Below are 19705 nucleotides of genomic sequence, written 5' to 3' on the forward strand. Positions count from 1 at the left end.
TGGTTTTTGGTGCTTATTCTGCAATTACATATTCTTAAGGACATCGACACCTAAATTAAATCTCCAGACAGTTGTACAATATGGTACCTTTAATTAAACACTGGACCTGATGTGTGATTTGGTGTGCTTAATCAAACTACCTTTTTTAAATCAGAAAACCTTTTGGATCCAGCTGCACATGCTGAGTTTGTGAGGGCCACTTCGGAGGTGCTTCCCAAAATACTGCGTAAGTTACAAGGCTTTTGGTCGATTCCAGACAACAAAATACAAAAGTGGATTAAGAGTTTGATTTCATAGTTAATGGTTTTCATTGTGTTGAATGATTTGTTTTCATTATGTTTTAGAAAAACTGCATCATGATCAGAGGCAGCTGGACCTGTTCTTTGGCCTCCTCGGTGCGGTCATGATTGTAACCTCTGGTCACAGGCCAGGAGAAACCATGAACCTCACCGTGGAGGAATTTCATTCCTTTAAAGAGGGCAGAGATGGCCATGACATTTGTGTGAGGGTTGTAGTAGTCATTGTTTTGTTTGCATTTGTCTGTTTATATATATATAGTCGTACACTTATTCATAATTATCTTACTTCACAGGTAAAAAAGCACAAAACATGTGCAACATTCGGTCATGTGATACTCTCCATCACAAAGGGGGAGTATAATTGCATGTCCGAATTTCTAAAAATCCGTGGAAGCTTTGAGGGGAGCCAGTCAGCCCTCTTCTTTTTTAATTCGAAGGGTGAGGTGTTCAAGGGCCTCCTCAAAGCTTTCACTGCTGCATGGGAGTTTGTGGGCCTCCCAAAACCGGCCCCAACTTTCATGGCCTTGAGGACCTCACACACACAAGCACACAAACACTTTCTCACACACTCATGCATGTTTCTGTGAATTGTGGGGACTTTCCATAGTCTTCTGTTGTTTTGATACTGACCAAACACCATTTTTATCCTCTAACCCAATCCTTACAGAAAACCTGTTTGCATTGTTACATTTTCAGATAAACTTCATATAGTATTTTATTTTAATTTTTCCCTCATGGGGACCAAAGGCTGGACCCCACACAATTAAAAAAGTTTCAGGTTTTATTATACTTAAGGAGACAATGTGTTCATCTTAATGTGGTATAAACAAGTGTGTGCAACACACACTCTCTCACACACACTTTGTCTCTCTCTCTCTCTTAACTCACACACTTTCTCTTTGTCTCTCTCTCTTAACTCACACACACACACACACACACACACGTTTAGGGTGCTTTTTTGGCATTACAAAAATATAACAGGTACAAAAGTAGAAGTTAATAAAAGTAATACAGTAAACGGTAAGTAATACGCTAAAATAAAAAGCATTAGTAATAGTCAGCTGCAAATATGTCTTGACCCCAAAAAAATTCTATAAAGTGTGCAGGAGATGGACTGGGGGTCACTTATTGTCCCTCATGATGTGTCAGGTGAACACATATTCAGCTGCTAGAATGAAGCAGGCTGCACATTACACCAGTAATACAAGCAGTTTCTCATTGTTTGACAGAGGCTGGAATCTCTGGTGTAAATGTATAGATGTAGAATAAAATGTTCCACAATTTGTGAGTATTTTATATAAAAATGTCCAATCCCACCCCAATCACAATAAAGACAAAAATGTTAATTTATGGGTTGTCATATCCACACCAAGTTAAACCTTTCATCTGATCAAGCAGAATGTTAACGCCATCTTGAGCTTCACCAAGGTATCTCTGGCTAAAACTAGATAACGTTAAGCTGTGTTCACACCAAACGCGAATAGAGCGTCAAATTCACATCTACCGCGTCTAGTTTGCCGCTTGACCATTTTGAGATCATTCGCGCGTTAAATTAACTTCACTACAGACGCGAATTCGCATCATGGGGGGCTTCTGCCAGCTGAGTTCACGCAGCATTTTCAACCACCATTTTTATTCGGTTAATTTTCAAAATATTACTGTTATTGTGTCATGAAATGTAGTTTTAAAAATATTTCAGGCGAGAATGTAGTTGTTTTAAACTCAAATATGCGGTTTATTTATAATGATTAAAATTATTAAAAGCTTGAAACTTATGCCAACTTTGGTTTTGGTCGATCAGATCAAGTAGATGAGGGAGGCATGTACTCATTTAGGGGAAGTCATGGCCTAATGGTTAGAGGGTTGGACTCCCAATCGAAGGGTTGTGGGTTCTAGCCTCGGGCCGGACAGAATTGTGGGTGGGGGGAGTGCATGAACAGCTCTCTCTCCACCTTCAATACCACGACTTAATGGCAAGGCATCGAACCCCCAACTGCTCCCCGGGCGCCGCAGCATAAATGATGAACACTGCTCCGGGTGTGTGCTCACAGTGTGTGTGTGTGTGTGTGTGTTCACTGCTCTGTGTGTGTGCATTTCGGATGGGTTAAATGCAGAGCACCAATTCTGAGTATGGGTCACCATACTTGGCTGAATGTCACTTCACTTTCATTTACAACTACTTTCTTAATCCATCTCGCTTGTCCACTTTTGAACACTTTTGCCTTTATTTGATAAACTGTGTGTTTTTTCTTTTTGGATCATTTCAATCTAATGAACAAAATTCTGCACTATTTAAATATAAATTACAAAATATGGCTCAATGGGAAAAATACAGAGAAGAGTAGCTTTCATTTTTGCTCTGACAGCCACAAGACAACACCCAATACTGAGGAATGTTGAAAGAACATTGTAATTGGTATGTGATTCATCTTCAAACCAAACTGATGTCTTCAGCCGGCAAATTTTAAATTCTGTCAGGCTAATTTCCACTATGTCTGTAAATGGTCAAAATTGGACAAAGCTCAAAACATTTTACACCATCTACACCTTTAGCGTTGTCCACTTTAGAGCTTTGCAACTAATCCAATACAATGATCATGCGTATGTAACCTGTAAAGCCGGTTCTGTGATTATTAGTGAATCTCCTTCACGTTCATACAGATGGAGCAGCGTTTAATACACAGAGCCCTAGTTCGTTGATAGGCTATGCATAGTTCATAATCGAATGTGATTAATCTGCGATTATGAACATGATTTTGTGTAGCTTGTCAGTGAACCACGACTCTGTATAGTAAATGCCACTCCATCTGAAAGCACACTAATTATTAACTTACTAATCAAAGAACCGGCTTTCTTACTGCTAAATTCAGAAAAAACAGAGATTATAGGACCTAAAAACTCTGTTTGTAATAACCTAGAACACTGTCTAAGACTTGATGGTTGCTCTGTCAATTCTTCGTCATCAGTTAGGAACCTAGGTGTGCTACTTGATCGCAATCTTTCCTTAGAAAGCCACGTTTCTAGCATTTGTAAAACTTCATTTTTCCATCTCAAAAATATATCTAAATTACGGGCCTATGCTCTCAATGTCAAATGCAGAAATGTTAATCCATGTATTTATGACCTCAAGCTAGTCCAAAATGCAGCAGCAAGAGTTCTTACTAGAACCAGGAAGTATGACCATATTAGCCTGGTCCTGTCCACACTGCACTGGCTCCCTATTAAACATCGTATAGATTTTAAAGTATTGCTTATTACTTATAAAGCCCTGAATGGTTTAGCACCTCAGTATTTGAATGAGCTCCTTTTACATTATACTCCTCTACGTCCGCTGCGTTCTCAAAACTCAGGCAATTTGATAATACCTAGAATATCAAAATCAACTGCGGGCGGCAGATCCTTTTCCTATTTGGCGCCTAAACTTAATGTCGCAAAGTCCTTCAGCCATTTGTTTCCCTGACAAAAAGGGATCCAGACAATCTTGAGCATTGTTTTCCTCAGCTAATCATTAACTGTGTTCAGATCGCAGATGGGAGGAAGTAGGCTCTTATAATGACTTTGGCAGAAGCAGCCGATTCTGCAGTTATTGGCGTGACTGTTCACCGAGGTCCTACACTTGTATAGCAGAGTAGGCTGGCCTTCTTTGTCTAATAGGAGACAAATGCAGTGGTATTTAATTCCAGGTGCAGCTAAAAATATTAATATAATGAAAAATATTTTATATTCTAGATTGAATACATGTAAAGTAAAAAAGAATTTTTGTGAGGGGGGGGATAATTTGCTGTCGTTTGATAATTTTAAAACACTTACTTGACAAATGGAAGATGACTTTGTGATATGTAATTGTTTTAAAATGTGTGTTGTGAAAGAAATCTGGTTAAACTTGGGGAATGGGTAACAAAACCTGGTATTTAATCAGTCTCAGGGCTAAATTATGAAAGTAGTACAGTAGTATCAATAAGCTCTGACATTAATATTTCTGCTGTCTGTGCTCTAGAAATTAAGAAAACACACACATTCATCCAACTCACACTGAAGATGGCTGATCCATTTTGTCTGTCTTATTTTTTTCAGCTATATCAAAACGCTGAAAGAACACCACAATTATCGGGCCACCACAATGGTGCACAAATTAGTGGACCTTTCCCACTTTTTTAACTGGGTGAAGGAGGCAGGCCCCGATGGGCTGCGAGTGTCCAAGAAAGCCGTTAAACGGGCTCTTCTTATAATAAAAATGTGCTCAAAAGAGGAGCTGAAAAACAGGCAGGCCTGGCAGCAGGAGGTCCACTTATCGAAATCTGGTGAGATCTTTAGCAGATAGCCAAACCCACTGTCCTGGAGTGAAGATGGGTCCTGCTGCCCTTCGACAGTGATCAGCCTGTTCCTCTAATCTGTGGACTGCTCGTTGAAGGTCTCCTCACTTCTATACCGTGGCCGGGAAGTGCAAGACAACATTACAAAGTGTGAAACACTTTTACAAAGCTCGAGACAAAATTTACATTTTGGAAAACATTTTTACCAATCATTAATCACAATTACATGGGGAAAGCACTTTTACCAAGGACGAAACAAATTTACATTTTAGAAAACAAATTAACAAGACACAAAACAATTTTACCAGTCCCGAAACAAATTTACAATGACAGATTCTTCACGGAAAGGGAATGTACAGATCTGAAGTGACGCGGTGAAAGGTGTTGTTGTTTTTGGTGAGTGCGTTAAATTCGTGTTGTGGAGTAAATGACTTAAATAAAGTTTATGGTGACCGAGATGGCCATGCCATTTTTGTGAGTGTTGTAGTAGTCATTGTTTTGTTTGCATTTGTCTGTTTATATATATATAGTCGTACACTTATTCATAATTATCTTACTTCACAGGTAAAAAAGCACAAAACATGTGCAACATTCGGTCATGTGATACTCTCCATCACAAAGGGGGAGTATAATTGCATGGCTGAATTTCTAAAAATCCGTGGAAGCTTTGAGGGGAGCCAGTCAGCCCTCTTCTTTTTCAATTCGAAGGGTGAGGTGTTCAAGGGCCTCCTCAAAGCTTTCACTGCTGCATGGGAGTTTGTGGGCCTCCCAAAACCGGCCCCAACTTTCATGGCCTTGAGGAACTCTATGTCCACTCAGGTAAGTGTACATTTTGATACACACACACGCACACACTGTCTCACTGTCATACATTCTCTCAAACACTTTCTCACACACTCATGCATGTTTCTGTGAATTGTGGGGACTTTCCATAGTCTTCTGTTGTTTTGATACTGACCAAACAACATTTTTATCCTCTAACCCAATCCTTACAGAAAACCTGTTTGCATTGTTACATTTTCAGATAAACATCAAATAATATTTTATTTTAATTTTTCCCTCATGGGACTAAAGGCTGGACCCCACACAATTTCAAAAGTTTCAGGTTTTATTATACTTAAGGAGACAATGTGTTCATCTTAATGTGGTATAAACAAGTGTGTGCAACACATGCTTTGTCCTTCTCTCTCTCCCCCTCACACACACACTTTCTCTTTCTCTCTGTCGCTTTTAACTCACACACACGTTTAGGTGCTTTTTTGGCATTACAAATATTTGTACATGCGCATTTATTTGCATAAAGTAGAAGTTAATAAAAGTAATACAGTAAACGGTAAGTAACACGATAAAATAAAAAGCATTAGTAAAGTGTGCAGGAGATGGACTGGGGGTCACTTATTGTCCCTCATGATGTGTCAGGTTGAACACATATTCAGCTGCTAGAATGCAGCAGGCTGCACATTACACCAGTAATACAAGCAGTTTCCCATTGTTTGACAGAGGCTGGAATTGTAACATGCATCACGCAGAAAACAACAGGCCAATCAGAGGAGAGGCTTACAAATATGAATTAGACAGGCCAAAATCTACCTGATTCTGGCAGAGCTACTGAGAGAGAAGCTGTAACAAAATATATTAGGATGGTTTTTGGTGCTTATTCTGCAATTACATATTCTTAAGGACATTGACACCTAAATTAAATCTCCAGACAGTTGTACAATATGGGACCTTTAATTAAACACTGGACCTGATGTGTGATTTGGTGTGCTTAATCAAACTACCTTTTTTTAAATCAGAAAACCTTTTGGATCCAGCTGCACATGCTGAGTTTGTGAGGGCCACTTCGGAGGTGCTTCCCAAAATACTGCGTAAGTTACAAGGCTTTTGGTCGATTCCAGACAACAAAATACAAAAGTGGATTAAGAGTTTGATTTCATAGTTAATGGTTTTCATTGTGTTGAATGATTTGTTTTCATTATGTTTTAGAAAAACTGCATCATGATCAGAGGCAGCTGGACCTGTTCTTTGGCCTCCTCGGTGCGGTCATGATTGTAACCTCTGGTCACAGGCCAGGAGAAACCATGAACCTCACCGTGGAGGAATTTCATTTCTCCAAAGAAGGAAGAGATGGCCATGCCATTTATGTGAGTGTTGTAGTAGTCATTGTTTTGTTTGCATTTGTCTGTTTATATATATATATATAGTCGTACACTTATTCATAATTATCTTACTTTACAGATCAAAAAGCACAAAACATGTGCAACATTCGGTCATGTGATACTCTCCATCACAAAGGGGGAGTATAATTGCATGTCCGAATTTCTAAAAATCTGTGGAAGTTTTGAGGGGAGCCAGTCAGCCCTCTTCTTTTTCAATTCGAAGGGTGGGGTGTTCAAGGGCCTCCTCAAAGCTTTCACTGCTGCATGGGAGTTTGTGGGCCTCCCAAAACCGGCCCCAACTTTCATGGCCTTGAGGAACTCTATGTCCACTCAGGTAAGTGTACATTTTGATACACACACACGCACACACTGTCTCACTGTCATACATTCTCGCACACACACAAGCACACAAACACTTTCTCACACACTCATGCATGTTTCTGTGAATTTTGGGGACTTTCCATAGTCTTCTGTTGTTTTGATACTGACCAAACACCATTTTTATCCTCTAACCCAATCCTTACAGAAAACCTGTTTGCATTGTTACATTTTCAGATAAACATCATGTAGTATTTTATTTTAATTTTTCCCTCATGGGGACCAAAGGCTGGACCCCACACAATTTCAAAAGTTTCAGGTTTTATTATACTTAAGGAGACAATGTGTTCATCTTAATGTGGTATAAACAAGTGTGTGCAACACATGCTTTGTCCTTCTCTCTCTCCCCCCTTCTCTCTCTCTCTTACACACACACACTTTCTCTTTCTCTCTCTCGCTTTTAACTCACACACACGTTTAGGTGCTTTTTTGGCATTACAAATATTTGTACATTCGCATTTATTTGCATAAAGTAGAAGTTAATAAAAGTAATACAGTAAACGGTAAGTAACACGCTAAAATAAAAAGCATTAGTAAAGTGTGCAGGAGATGGACTGGGGGTCACTTATTGTCCCTCATGTTGTGTCAGGTTGAACACATATTCAGCTGCTAGAATGCAGCAGGCTGCACATTACACCAGTAATACAAGCAGTTTCCCATTGTTTGACAGAGGCTGGAATTGTAACATGCATCACGCAGAAAACAACAGGCCAATCAGAGGAGAGGCTTGCAAATATTAATTAGACAGGCCAAAATCTACCTGATTCTGGCAGAGCTACTGAGAGAGAAGCTGTAACAAAATATATTAGGATGGTTTTTGGTGCTTATTCTGCAATTACATATTCTTAAGGACATCAACACCTAAATTAAATCTCCAGACAGTTGTACAATATGGGACCTTTAATTAAACACTGGACCTGATGTGTGATTTGGTGTGCTTAATCAAACTACCTTTTTTTAAATCAGAAAACCTTTTGGATCCAGCTGCCCATGCTGAGTTTGTGAGGGCCACTTCGGAGGTGCTTCCCAAAATACTGCGTAAGTTACAAGGCTTTTGGTCGATTCCAGACAACAAAATACAAAAGTGGATTAAGAGTTTGATTTCATAGTTAATGGTTTTCATTGTGTTGAATGATTTGTTTTCATTATGTTTTAGAAAAACTACATCATGATCAGAGGCAGCTGGACCTGTTCTTTGGCCTCCTCGGTGCGGTCATGATTGTAACCTCTGGTCACAGGCCAGGAGAAACCATGAACCTCACCGTGGAGGAATTTCATTCCTTTAAAGAGGGCAGAGATGGCCATGACATTTGTGTGAGGGTTGTAGTAGTCATTGTTTTGTTTGCATTTGTCTGTTTATATATATATAGTCATACACTTATTCATAATTATCTTACTTCACAGGTTAAAAAGCACAAAACATGTGCAACGTTCGGCCATGCAATACTCTCCATCACAAAGGGGGAGTATAATTGCATGGCTGAATTTCTAAAAATCCGTGGAAGCTTTGAGGGGAGCCAGTCAGCCCTCTTCTTTTTCAATTTGAAGGGTGGGGTGTTCAAGGGCCTCCTCAAAGCTTTCACTGCTGCATGGGAGTTTGTGGGCCTCCCAAAACCGGCCCCAACTTTCATGGCCTTGAGGAACTCTATGTCCACTCAGGTAAGTGTACATTTTGATACACACACACACACACACTGTCTCACTGTCATACATTCTCTCACACACACAAGCACACAAACACTTTCTCACACACTCATGCATGTTTCTGTGAATTGTGGGGACTTTCCATAGTCTTCTGTTGTTTTGATACTGACCAAACACCATTTTTATCCCCTAACCCAATCCTTACAGAAAACCTGTTTGCATTGTTGCATTTTCAGATAAACATCATGTAGTATTTTATTTTAATTTTTCCCTCATGGGGACCAAAGGCTGGACCCCACACAATTAAAAAAGTTTCAGGTTTTATTATACTTAAGGAGACAATGTGTTCATCTTAATGTGGTATAAACAAGGTGTGCAACACACACTCTCTCACACACACTTTGTCTCTCTCTCTTAACTCACACACACACACACACGTTTAGGGTGCTTTTTTGGCATTACAAAAATATAACAGGTACAAAAGTAGAAGTTAATAAAAGTAATACAGTAAACGGTAAGTAATACGCTAAAATAAAAAGCATTAGTAATAGTCAGCTGCAAATATGTCTTGACCCCAAAAAAATTCTATAAAGTGTGCAGGAGATGGACTGGGGGTCACTTATTGTCCCTCATGATGTGTCAGGTGAACACATATTCAGCTGCTAGAATACAGCAGGCTGCACATTACACCAGTAATACAAGCAGTTTCTCATTGTTTGACAGAGGCTGGAATCTCTGGTGTAAATGTACAAATGTAGAATAAAATGTTCCACAATTTGTGAGTATTTTATATAAAAATGTCCAATCCCACCCCAATCACAATAAAGACAAAAATGTTAATTTATGGGTTGTCACATCCACACCAAGTTAAACCTTTCATCTGATCAAGCAGAATGTTAAAGTCATCTTGAGCTTCACCAAGGTATCTCTGGCTAAAACTAGATAACGTTAAGCTGTGTTCACACCAAACGCGAATAGAGCGTCAAATTCACATCTACCGCGTCTAGTTTGCCGCTTGACCATTTTGAGATCATTCGCGCGTTAAATTAACTTCACTACAGACGCGAATTCGCATCATGGGGGGGCTTCTGCCAGCTGAGTTCACGCAGCATTTTCAACCGCCATTTTTATTCGGATAATTTTCAAAATATTACTGTTATTGTGTCATGAAATGTAGTTTTAAAAGTATTTCAGGCGAGAATGTAGTTGTTTTAAACTCAAATATGCAGTTTAATTATAATGACAGCGTCTATTTAAAAGATGTGTTTCGCCGATTTCGCAGATGAGCTCCATGCGATCAGCAGGAGCTCCGTCATCATGTATCCGCCGAGAGTAGCCTTACCTCGGCTAGACCTTCTGACATTTGCCACTGGCTCTGATGTGTCTTTAGTGGTTCAAGATAAAATATAATTTGTTTGGGGTAAAATGAAACGTTTCTTATCTTTGGCCAATTTATCTATTAATATGTTTTGTGTATACATATATATATATATATATATATACATACACACACACACACAATATATATATACTTTATATTCCAGTCTCTACAGGAATATGAACTTTTGTCATATAGCTCCGGTTGACTGCTCACTGACAACAGTTGTTCCTCCTTGTTGAACGAGTGGAGAAGGGTATTCCTGCACAACCGGAGGCTGAAGGAACATACTGTTGAATGAGTGACTCCTAGCAGGCTCCTGATTGGTTAACGCGGCACGAATTGATGCCCAAGTTCAAATTTTTCAACTCGGGCAGAAGATGCAAATTCCTGTCAAATGCTAAATGCATAAAAAGCGTCATTCGCGCGAACTAGACACCCGAATGAGGCGAATTCGCGTTATTCACGCCGCGAGACCTCCAGATGCACGTAAACGCACCTTTGCATTGACTTAACATTGAAATCATTCGCGCCAGACGCTCTGTTCGCGTTTGGTGTGAATACAGCATTAGTTTTAAGTTAGTCAGTCCATTGTGATGTACAAACTCAAATAGTGAACTGTTATCACGTTATTAACCTTGCAGTGAAAGTCAAAAACACATAAATGAAGGTCTATATTAGATTGCCTCTCCATATTAATCTAGTTAAATGTTACTTAAATCTTACTCTGTGGCATATGAACAATGTCGATAAGTGTCTTTGTGAAGGTAATATAATTCTTCCAATCTTTATTAAACCGGTCATTTTTAGCAATTCATTTTTTACATCTGAGATTTTTGTTTTTTGTTACCAATGTAGAAAATTTTTAAGTTAAATGTTCAGTTGCTAAATTGATGCTTCTCTTTACTAAATGTAGTCAGGAATAATGAGTATCATATTCTGTGAAGTGCAGTGAAGCCCTGGGCAGGAAAGTCATTCAGAAATACATTTTGAGAAAAAAAGTAGGATATCAACTTGTAATGTTTAGATTACATTTAAGGAAGTGGCTTCTTATTGAGTGTTATAGACTAGGCCTGGTTCTAACACATATTATGGCACTCACATTATATCACATTTCACAAATTATTAAAAGCTTGAAACTTATGCCAACTTTGGTTTTGGTCGATCGGATCAAGTAGATGAGGGAGGCATGTACTCATTTACAACTACTTTCTTAATCCATCTTTTTGGATCATTTCAATCTAATGAACAAAATTTTGCACTATTTAATTATAAATTACAAAATATGGCTCAATGGGAAAAATACAGAGAACAGTAGCTTTCATTTTTGCTCTGATAGCCACAAGACAACACCCAATACTGAGGAATGTTGAAAGAACATTGTAATTGGTATGTGATTCATCTTCAAACCAAACTGATGTCTTCAGCCGGCAAATTTTTAATTCTGTCAGGCTAATTTCCACTATGTCTGTAAATGGTCAAAATTGGACAAGCTCAAAACATTTTACACCATCTACACCTTTAGCGTTGTCCACTTTAGAGCTTTGCAACTAATCCAATACAATGATCATGCGTATGTAACCTGTAAAGCCGGTTCTGTGATTATTAGTGAATCTCCTTCACGTTCATACAGATGGAGCAGCGTTTAATACACAGAGCCCTAGTTCGTTGATAGGCTATGCATAGTTCATAATCGAATGTGATTAATCTGCGATTATGAACATGATTTTGTGTAGCTTGTCAGTGTACCACGACTCTGTATAGTAAATGCCACTCCATCTGAAAGCACACTAATTATTAACTTACTAATCAAAGAACCGGTTTTCTTACTGCTAAATTCAGAAAAAACAGAGATTATAGGACCTAAAAACTCTGTTTGTAATAACCTAGAACACTGTCTAAGACTTGATGGTTGCTCTGTCAATTCTTCGTCATCAGTTAGGAACCTAGGTGTGCTATTTGATCGTAATCTTTCCTTAGAAAGCCATGTTTCTAGCATTTGTAAAACTTCATTTTTCCATCTCAAAAATATATCTAAATTACGGGCCTATGCTCTCAATGTCAAATGCAGAAATGTTAATCCATGTATTTATGACCTCAAGCTAGTCCAAAATGCAGCAGCAAGAGTTCTTACTAGAACCAGGAAGTATGACCATATTAGCCTGGTCCTGTCCACACTGCACTGGCTCCCTATCAAACATCGTATAGATTTTAAAGTATTGCTTATTACTTATAAAGCCCTGAATGGTTTAGCACCTCAGTATTTGAATGAGCTCCTTTTACATTATACTCCTCTACGTCCGCTGCGTTCTCAAAACTCAGGCAATTTGATAATACCTAGAATATCAAAATCAACTGCGGGCGGCAGATCCTTTTCCTATTTGGCGCCTAAACTCTGGAATAACCTACCTAACATTGTTCGGGAGGCAGACACACTTTTGCAGTTTAAATCTAGATTAAAGACCCATCTCTTTAACCTGGTTTACACATAACATACTAATATGCTTTTAATATCCAAATCTGTTAAAGGATTTTTAGGCTGCATTAATTAGCTAAACCGGAACCGGAAACACTTCCCATAACACCGTACTTTCTACATCATTAGAAGAATGGCATCTACGCTAATATTAGTCTGTTTCTCTCTTGTTCCGAGGTCACCGTGGCCACCAGATCCAGTCTGTATCCAGATCAGAGGGTCACTGCAGTCACCCGAATCCAGTACGTATCCAGACCAGATGGTGGATCAGCACCTAGAAAGGACCTCTACATCCCTGAAAGACAGCGGAGACCAGTACAACTAGAGCCCCAGATACAGATCCCCTGTAAAGACCTTGTCTCAGAGGACCACCAGGACAAGACCACAGGAAACAGATGATTCTTCTGCACAATCTGACTTTGCTGCAGCCTGGAATTGAACTACTGGTTTCGTCTGGTCAGAGGAGAACTTGCCCCCAACTGAGCCTGGTTTCTCCCAAGGTTTTTTTCTCCATTCTGTCACCGATGGAGTTTCAGTTCCTTGCCGCTGTCGCCTCTGGCTTGCTGAGTTTGGGTCACTTCATCTACAGCGATATCATTGACTTGATTGCAAATAAATGCACAGACACTATTTAACTGAACAGAGATGACATAACTGAATTCAATGATGAACTGCCTTTAACTATAATTTTGCATTATTGACACACTGTTTTCCAAATGAATGTTGTTCAGTTGCTTTGACGCAATGTATTTTGTTTAAAGCGCTATATAAATAAAGGTGACTTGACTTGACAGACTAGATGCACATGAACATAGCATTTATTTGCACAGCCCTAGTCCAATTGTGATCAGATCGACCAAAACATCTCTCAATATCAGGTGGAAACAGCCTTTATAATCTTGGGGTCTCATTCGGGGTCTTTCCCTTCCAGACATAGCAAGTGCAGTACTACTACTAATAATACGGCATGAAATGAGATATGAGCATTTTCTTTTTGTGATAAAGTAAAAAAAAAATAGCTCTAACGGTAAATGGTTATAAATAATTGCAATTGATTCATCACAATTATTTATCAGCTTCAAGTAGTAACTGTAGCAGAATTAAATTGCAATCAACTAATCTGTTCATCCAGCAAACATTTAGTGTAAACATTTTGGGCTAAAACTTTAGAATACCGTTTCTTACTGAATAAAAAATAAGAAATTACTGAAGAACTAAAAGGTATTTCTCCTTAAGTAACAGTTAGCTAATCAATAACTAATGAATTCTGTCATAGCTGCTTAAAAACTACTATAAATGATCTACTAGTCACGGTTCAAGAAAAATAACTATGAAGTAACTACTAATGAGCAGGTATACATAATTAGGCATGGGCCTATTACCAGATACCAAAAATGTCACAGTTTCAAAACCACTAATATTTTCCATTATAGCGTTCTTGCGGTGTGCACAGTTTTCCATGTCTCCTCAATGACTGCAGTAGTAGGAATCAGTGAGGCTGAGTGCAGTGTAGTGAGTAACACTGACCTCTCCTTCTGTTGGTGTGAGTGAGCGGTCATTCACGTGTGTGTGTGTGTGTAGGATGGACGAATTTAAGACCCGGGTACTCTTCACATTCAGCGCTCCTTTCCATCTTGCGCACAGACAGATGAGCTCCACACATGCGCAGTACCATGGGGTGCACGGCTGTGCACGAGCCCTTTTGATGACAGAAATAGCGTTTTTTGCCTTATTGCAACTCTCTGCTCTGGATTTGCACAAACTGCGTTGCAATGCAATCATTTTCCAAAAAGTGAAAATATGAAGTCTGTTAATACACAGGCCAGAAACGCTGAAGAAAAAACATATATTATAATATTCTGTATGTTGCTCTAAAACAAAATATATTGTGTCCAGTGGTAAAACATTTTATTTTTACCCAGTCATTTAAAAATAAATTTTCAGAGCACTAACAACTAAACAGTGATACCATGAAACAGTGATATTTTTTGCTTAAGGTTATCATACTGTCAAATCTCATACGGCCCATACCTACTCCAAATTCTGGACCTTTCTTATAAGAGTCACTAGTAGTAACAGTACTATGGAAATTAAATTTGTTAATAAATACAATACATTTTATGGAGGTCCAAGTAAAAGAGTAATATTTAAAATGCAGTTCAAATTAACAGCTTGAGACTTGAGTGATGTCAGTATTGATAAGACCTGTGTAATATTAATGTTTAAATATATAAATACATAGACACATATAGGGATGTGCATTTGAAGCAAAAGTAATAATTGATAATTGGAGTATTAGTCGATAAGTAGTCGATAATCGCCCCCCTCCGGCGCATGCACCCACACACACATAAACACACACCCATATGAAGAGAGAGTGGGGTAGTGCTGCAACTAACGATTATTTTGATAATCGATTAATCGATTAATCTTCATGTACTTCTATTTTAGTTTTGCCAATTAAATTACTAACAAATGGTCTTAATCATCCAACATAGACTTTTTAGATATATTAACCATTTTGCATTGTCATATCCTCATCAAAAATATACCTGGAGTTGTTTTATTGTGTGTTAGTAATCCTTGTCAAACTCTTCTGTAATCAAAACACTGACCCATACTCTAGCAAATTTCACAAGGAGATTTCAAATAATGTTTTCACCACGGCAGTCCTTAGGGAAAGTAGTTTAACATCCTGAACAAAGCTTAAGGAATCTTTCAGAACATATTTTCACGAAGAATAAGAATAAAACAGAATAAATGTGCAGTACATTGCATTTTATTTTATCCTGTAAACACACAACACCGCAAGGTCTCTCTCCCTCACATCAAAATCAGCTGATCCCAGGGTCGTCGCTAGTGGGGTGAAAGGTGGTGACGATTATAGGGGCACACGGCTGAGGGGGGGGCTGAGGCCAGCCTAAAAAGACGCTGAGGACAGATGACAGGCCACTGTTGCTTGTGGTCACAAAAGCTTACCATTTTAACGTGTTTTTAAGCCTTGCCACTTGTCGATTTAAACATTCAAAAGAGTTTAAAGCATTCAAACAAGATGCAGAAAAGCTCAACTGAGAAGCTGTTACTCGTGCGCTGTGTTCGGTGAGCATGCGGAGAGAGAGAGAGAGAGAGAGAGAGAGAGAGAGAGAGAGAGAGAGAGAGAGAGCCGCGTCTCACAGACAGCAACACTGAACCGAGCTCTACTTTGTGAAGTTCTCCTTGAACTTCCCCCTGCACCTGAACGAACAAATATAAATCGCAGTTTAAACAAACAGAAAAGGATGTGAAAGAGCCCAATTCAGCACCGCGGTGTTCTGGTGTTCAGAACTCATGCAGAGAGAGGCGTCTCAAAACGCCTCAACACTGAATTTTCCTTATTTTGCTCTTGTACCGTCAAATACAAATACAGTCAAGTTCATACCGTCTTAGAAAGTATGTTCGAAAAAAAACTGTCAGTTATTTCTTAAGTGAAAGTAAAAAGTTTAGAAAAAATTTGACGTGTATTATGTTGGATGGGTTCATCATCTCTTAAAGTGACCGCACCTAATTTAGCTATAGCTGCTGTAATGTTAATCCAAGAAAATGAAAGAAAAATCACTCAATGCTCTTGACTGAATTACTTTGTAGTTTTACCAAGAATGCACAGTCAAACCAGCAATTATTCAGACACCAAATATATTTATTTATTACTAGTAGTTGCAGGACACTATAATACATTTATGCAGGCAAGTATAGCAAAATAAAGTGAACTGCAACATATTATACCCAAAAGTCTGATTTGTGACCTAATGACTCCTTTGAGCAGATTCATTGTAATGAATGGTTAAAGCAATTGGTCTTCCCTTCAGTGTCGGAATCGGTGTATAACAAATCATTACTTCTTAGAAGAACATACACATCTGAAAAGAGAAAGTAAGTGTGCTTATCCCATTTAGCAAGAGTGTTAAGTAAAATTTAGAATTAATAATCCACAGTATGTATAGGCCTATGACAATGTGTAGTAAATTAAAGTAAAACATATAAAATAATTTAAAATTAGACTGGAGTGAGATGAAACTAGATCTGTTGCTATAGCTAGCTGCTAATTTTATATGAGTCTATCAAAAAATAATTTTATCTTTCTTAACTATGAAAGCCAGTCGTGAAAAAAAAAAAAAAAAAAATCACAGCTTTTTTTTGCAAAGAGGGCAAGAAAAGATGACAGTGATCGTTTTTTCATGAATAGGATAAAAAAAAAAAACCCTGGAACTCACATTTTAAAGTAAAATCCATCAGAAGGTTGTCCAGAAAAATAACAAAAAAAAAACTGCTGTGTGAAAAAGAGCAGTGAATACTTAGAAAAAAAAGTTTATTTCAAATACTTTTAAACATTTACCTCTCTCATTCAGTCATAATTAGGCTGCACGACTGAATTATGAACTGGTAAACGACAAACTGATCACAGAACATGTTCGTAAGTAAAGCTTTTTAGTTGTAACTGTTAAAACGCAATGATATTAGCTTTTACGACTAAACATTTGCAAACAACCTTGTACTGGAGAATCTGCACAAATAAAAAGTCTTAAACTGTTCAGTAGTGCAGAGTTTAAAGGTTACTCTTCTGTTTTCTTCAGCTCCCACACTTTGGATGACTTCGTTCGATTAGTTTAATCTTCTGCTTTTTTTTTTTTCTTTCTCGAGCTTACTCCACTGCAGTGCCGTCTGTCTCCACCATCTCGTTGAATGCTACAGACGCAGTTCGGGAAACACGTGACATAAAACGAGGCCAGCTATTGGCTATTCGCTACTTCTCCTGCTGTACTGGCTGAGCACAACCTGCGGTGGCTCATTACTGCCACACTTTGGTCAGCGCAGATTTAAAATATGAACAAAATGAGCCGGTTACGGCAAATAAAAGTTGTTTAGCAACTAATCGATGACTAAATTAGTTGACAACTATTTTAATAATCGATTTTAATCTATTAAATCGATTAGTTGTTTCGGCTCTAACAGAGATTGTTCAGGCTTTCAATCTCTATGATAACAAACTGTTTAATATATTAGAGAAAGGTCTATCCTAACCCAAGTCAATCCATGGTTGTATGATTGCTGAAACATTAATATAACATAACCAAATGATGGCAATTATTAACATAAAAGGCCCATCTATTATCAACTGCTCACAAGGCTGTAGGAGCCTAGGACTCACATTTGTTGTATTTAACGAAACAACAAATAAAAAAAGACAAATTCAGAAATGTAATTTCTCTAGGAAATTATACAAACTTTTCCAACACAACATGGCTTTACTTTCTTTCTCTCTTCTTAAATGTAATGTTTGGTGAGTACAAAATAATAATCTATTTTATGTTAAACGTAGAATAAAATTAATGGGAAACATTTAATAAAACAGTGAACTGAGTGCTCTACCAAAATACCACATTTTCTCAACACTGTAAATTCTTAAATGCTATATGACAACAATTACCTGCACAAAGGAGAGAATAGTGAGTCTAACTAAGATATAATGCAGCTCCATCTGTTCGAGAAAAGATTTCACTCGATTAGAAAGCACATGGAAAAATAGCGCACATTCAAAGATTATGGAGTTCATGCACACAGAAATAAAACTATCAAAATAGAAAACACACTCTAAAAATCAGTTAGTGTCCACTGTGTGCGATCCCTAACATACATCGTCTAACACGTTTTTCACTGTGAATGCTGTTCTCTCTTTACAGGTGAACCAAGCTGTCCCTCACAATGAGGAGAACATACTTTTGGAGGAAGATATATGTTTTCCTTCCAACATGAGCAAGAAGCAAACTGAACATTAACCAAGCTCCAATTAATTAATCATTTCAGTCTGAAAGAACATCGCTATGAACAACTGTCAACACTTGAAACTGAAAGAGGGGTAACTGATTACTCACAGAATGATGAATCTCAGGTATGTGCTGTATGTTTTTTTTTGTTGTTGTTGGTGGGGGCATCAAATTTTCTTTCAGTATTTATATGTTTAATATTCCTCAAAGGGGCATTTAATACAATGATGTTTTCCCCACAGATATATTGTGAGGAATCCTCCTTTTCTGACTACATTGACAACAATTATGTCCCTTGTACAGACGGTAGCTCATCAGACAACAGTTGTGAAAGTGAAGAACTAAATATCTGCCATGTCGAGCCAGCGAAGGGAGGTGCTGTAGAGGTGAAGAGGACAACAGACACAAGTACAAGCTACAAGTACAAGCAACAAAAAAATAGATACAAGAAGATACAATATTGTGCCTATTGTCAGAAGCCATACTCTAAAATTGCACGGCATTTGGAATTTGTTAATCGCAATGAACTTGAGGTAGCGAAGGCATTCAGCTTCGATAAAAGGTCAAAGGAAAGAAGAGTGAGATTATGCCTTTTGAAAAGTAGAGGGAACTTTACCCATAATGCTGCAGTTTCAAAGCCGGAAATGAGGAAATGGTTGCTTGCAGACGGCCCAAAGAAGTAAAATCTACCTATGACTTCATTCACTGTATCCACTGTCAGGGTCTGTACAACAGAAAGACACTATGGAGACACATCCGAACATGCCCCCAGAACCCCAAAAATGAAGACCACACAATTGGGCAAAAGAGAGTTCAGTCAATCAACAGCTTGACCCTTCCTCCACCAGTGGATGTTAGCAAAAGTCTGTGGACCATTGCTTGTGAGATGGTCAATGATGAAGTTTCATACGTTGTCAGGAATGATTGATACATTCTTCTTTAAGGGGAGCAGATTTACAACAGGCTGAAGTCACATTCAGGAAGAAATTATTACACTAAGCAGAAAATGAGGGAAGTAGAAAGGTTGCTCATCACTGCCAGATCACTGACACCCATTCATAATATGGAGGACTTCATCAAACATCTACAAGATTCCATCACTGGCACTGAAGCTTGGAAACAGCTTGGTGAAGATTGCCAACTCTGTTGAATGCAATGCACTGATGTCAGGATGCGACACGGCTGCAGAGTCTGCACGAAACTTCAGATGTTTATATGAAAGCAAATGGAATGAAGTAGTGTCTGCAGCTGCACTGA

At 38.3% G+C, this 19705-nt stretch overlaps 1 long non-coding RNA gene across 1 annotated transcript; it reads left to right on the top strand.

Annotated features, from left to right (window-relative positions):
- Positions 1-6870: 6870 nt before the first annotated feature.
- LOC113093032 (uncharacterized) lies at positions 6871-8382 on the top strand. The gene is made up of 3 exons (XR_003287690.1): positions 6871-7105; positions 8116-8187; positions 8306-8382. It is a non-coding gene; the product is annotated as an uncharacterized LOC113093032 (long non-coding RNA).
- Positions 8383-19705: the final 11323 nt, after the last annotated feature.

The sequence above is a fragment of the Carassius auratus genome, unplaced genomic scaffold (assembly GCF_003368295.1).
Source record: "Carassius auratus strain Wakin unplaced genomic scaffold, ASM336829v1 scaf_tig00214833, whole genome shotgun sequence".
Classification (NCBI taxonomy): Eukaryota; Metazoa; Chordata; class Actinopteri; order Cypriniformes; family Cyprinidae; genus Carassius; species Carassius auratus.